Consider the following 4,108-nt stretch of genomic DNA (forward strand, 5'->3'; position numbering starts at 1 on the left):
CTAGTTCTCAAGAATTGAAATGAGGAGAGTACGCTACAGTTGTGATGGCACTGCTGTCACTTTCAGCAATGGTAGCTATTCTGACACCGGGCTTCAGTGATGGCCACATAAAAGAGCAGAGCAGGGGATAAGCAATTTTGTTCTTTATCCTAAAACACAGTTTATGGCTCCACCATGGGTGCTTCCTTTGATAACAGATTAACAAAAATCACATTTAACACAGACATTAACATGTTGTTTTGCTCTGGGAAAGAAATATACTGGATATTTTCATTATTGTAAGTGTAGCATTATGTTTAACTCTCCATCGTTCAATATTTAGAAGAATCATTTGGCTCCTTTTATAGTTTTCATGCCAATATCAATTTCCCCTTTGCTTTTCATCAGTTTGAAGTATGTATATCATATACCCTACAGCTGATATGATATACACTCTTGTCACCATGTTTACATAATTATGTGCCTTAGAATTATTATTTTTTCAATATATAAATCTTTTATTCTCCCAAAAGAGCCCAAATTGTCCTTGTGATTAGGATCTTGTTTCTGGAGCTAGGAAACAGAGGCCTCACTCGTCAGCCTGCTGCACGGTTCCCTTCTCAGACACACAGATGCCATCCAAAAATTTTCTGATATCCTTGTTTTTAACTCTTGTGGCTTCCTGAATCAGAGCAGCTGAATTTGAAATAGTTCAATATCACTTCCTTCAAGGATTAATTCATCCTTCTGGGCTTGAGAGACAGAACAAGTAACACCTGTCCTCATCCGATCCCTGCAGATGTATTTCTCACCCAAGAAATTTCAGATTTCAACCAAAGACCCATTTTCCTGAATAACGACGTTGATGGGGAAGTGAGCGTACATAGACCTCATCTTGTAAGGGAAGCCCAGTGTGACACCCTTGATCATGTTCTGAATATGACTGCAGATGGTTCTGACAGTGGCCAGTTCCTTTCTGTTACCCCACCATTTGTCAACCCGGAGCCTTTTATTTTTCTTTCCAAGGAGACTCAGCTCTACATTGATGTGATTGAAGTCCCTCCGCAGAGTTCCCCTGGGGCCCTTCACAGTGACGGTGTGCCCCTTCAGAGTGATGTCAACATTTTCTGGAATGTCGACAGTCTGATTGCAGAACATGGTCTTCGTTCTCGCAGTAGATGGGGCAAAAAAGCTCCTTAGAATTATTTTATGAACCAAAACTTCCTTCCATTCAAAGGGAACCATGACAGTGATTTGCAGGATGTGTGCATTATCAGTAGAATAGACTGATCATCAAGTGGTCAACTAAATTTCTCTTCCACAGAATTTGTCTTCATTAAAGAAAGTAATAGAAATCCTGTTTAGAAAGAATGGGTAGACACTGAGAGTACTCTGGTCCAACATGGGGCTTTAAGTCATGTGCTGGATAATTAACAGGAGATTATTGCTGCCAGAGTAGACATCTGCTTAGGTGTAAGTTGGAATAACAAACAGCTCAATGAGACTCTCAAAAACAGAATGCTGTGACTTGAGGTATATTTGTGGTCATTTGAATTAGCAATACCCAGGATATTTCTGAGGGACCTTGGGGACTTTCCTTCTCTCTAGTGCTAATTTGGTAGTTTTTGAAATTTTTCTTAATTTTTTAGTAGTAGGTTCAATATCTTCAATATTTTTGCATAAATATATTTTTCTCTTATCTTAATTATACATTGCAAATTATATCACAGACATGCAGATTTTCAGTATTTTTTTGCTTTTTCTAAAGAAAATGGCATATAGAATTTTAATATATCAATTTATACTGAATTAGGCAATTCTCAAAATTCTTGAAATAAAGGTACTTTTTGGATCAGCTGGATTATGATTTGTAAAAATCTGATTTAAAATATATTTTGGCTAAGAATTCTTTATTCACACTGACACAAAGTCAACGGGAGTTTTAAAGACAGATGCAAGTGGACAGTGGCAGCTAGGCTTTGGGAGAAGTGTGCATTGGGATGGGGTTGATGGAAAAAGATTTAGAATGAAAAATATAAAATGAAGACATATAAATTTCTAGTATAGCATGAAATGTATTGTTGTACTCAATAGCATATTTTCAAGTATGTCATCAATATAGACCTAACATAGCTCTGTAGACCTATGGTATATAAAAAAACTTTTTGGTATATAGAAATCTAATGACCATAAGAAGTTTCATTAAAGTTTTTGTAAGTCCATCTGTAGGCTACTGATTCAAGATTCAGTTTCAAGTAGGTTTTAGGAAATACACACATAAAAAACAACAAAATGTTAATTTCATTTTTAGGAAAGACTTTGGAATTAATTGTTTAGATGAGGCTATGAGTCCCATATTTGCATATTTCATTTTAGAAAACGAAAAATAGAGATGAGATGCCAAAGAAATTTGGCTGTGATGTTGAATTTTCCAGTCTCTGTCTTTAAAACTTACTATTTAATAGCTATTTTACTGTACCAAAGCAATACTTCAAAATGAATAAATTTGGATATGTTCATTAAAATAGAACCAGCTTATCCTTTTCTTTTCTTTTTTGATTTTTTGTTTGTTTGTTTGTTTTGAGACAGGGTTTCTCTGTATAGCCCTGGCTGTCCTGGAACTCACTCTGTAGACCAGGCTGGCCTCAAACTCACCAGCTTATCCTTTTCAAAGTTTTTCTCTCATATAATTTTATGGTTTACAAAAAAATGCTTGTTTAATATATTTTCTGATCCCTTAATAAAATTAACACTGAAAAATACAAATTCTAATTCTGAAAATTTTTGTTTCCTAAGTTAAAACACTTAGACAATTTAATAACATATGCTATTTTTTTCTTTTTACCTATTAAATCACAGGCTTTTAATATAAATGAATACTTTTATTTATTTATCCATGTATCAGAAATATTTTTCTAATATATCTTTTCTTAATCAAACAGTTATATTTCTTGTAAAAATAGTATGTAATGTAAAAAAAGTGATGTTATTTGTAAAGTTAATTTTCTGTAAGCTTATTGTTCAAAGGTTATATTCTATATTATCAAAGAATATTTGTCATTACTAGATGAGTTGAAGGATTGTTTTTAATGGATTTGTTTCAGTCCTACCTACTTATACAAACAGAAAAAATTAAATAAATATAGTGCAACAGGATGAAATGTGGTATGTAGAATGAAATTTATAATTGCATGTAATGAGAGAATAAAGTGGTAGTAACTAAATTGCTTTCATTAGAAGGAGGATAAATGGTTATAAATTGTTAAAGAATTGTGTGAAAGAGAAAAGGCATAAGAATTTTAACATTGTGGTTAGTTTATAAATGTTTCCATGCTTTTAATATCTTACAGTAATTTAAACTACAAATTGGAATTGACATGTTGGTTTATATAATATTGAGCTATTCAATCAATGTTCTAGATTTTCTTTGGACAAGTTTCGAATTCTTAAATGAGTGTCTATATTTTAAATCAAAATATATATTCTTAACATCTCAACCAGTTTTGTGCACATGACATGTGTCTTGGTGAATTTCTCGTTAGAATTTACTGTTATTTGTTTAGGCAACACCCTACAATTTTGCTGTGGTGGTAGAAGACTTAAAGAATCCATCAATTCCTGTTTCTTCCCCGTGTAACAGAAAGTATGTGCTCAAAGTCATTATTAGATATTAACAGTTTTGACATCACACCTTACAACAGAGCATATTCAGGTTACTGCACAATTTTAAGACTGTTCAAAAATAAATAAATACTTCCAAATAAAATGTATTATATTTTAACTTCAGAGTGTCTATTATTTAGTATGGAAGGGTTGGAAACATTCCTAAGATGTGAGTGAACAAAAGGTTTGTTGTTTCTCCTTATTTTCAGGGGTCTCCTAAATTTTAGGGATCTGATTTTGTATTCTGAGTGCATGACATTTCTGTACTTGACCTTGTATCTATGACTTTTCTCTATTTCTTGATTGTTCTCTGTTCTGCCATTCTGCATCTTGGTAAAAGCTTTTGGCAGTTTTTATCTTACACTGATTTCTTATGATTTGTTCATTTCCTATTAATTAGTTTTGTTGTTCTAGAATAATGAGTTTTTTCATTACATTGAGTATGGACGTAGGAAAATACTTCTAA

General features: G+C 32.8%; 1 pseudogene; it reads right to left on the minus strand.

Annotated features, from left to right (window-relative positions):
* Positions 1 to 568: 568 nt before the first annotated feature.
* On the minus strand, positions 569 to 1,224 carry LOC116083287 (annotated as a pseudogene).
* Positions 1,225 to 4,108: the final 2,884 nt, after the last annotated feature.

This window comes from Mastomys coucha, unplaced genomic scaffold, assembly GCF_008632895.1.
Source record: "Mastomys coucha isolate ucsf_1 unplaced genomic scaffold, UCSF_Mcou_1 pScaffold8, whole genome shotgun sequence".
NCBI classification, from domain to species: Eukaryota; Metazoa; Chordata; class Mammalia; order Rodentia; family Muridae; genus Mastomys; species Mastomys coucha.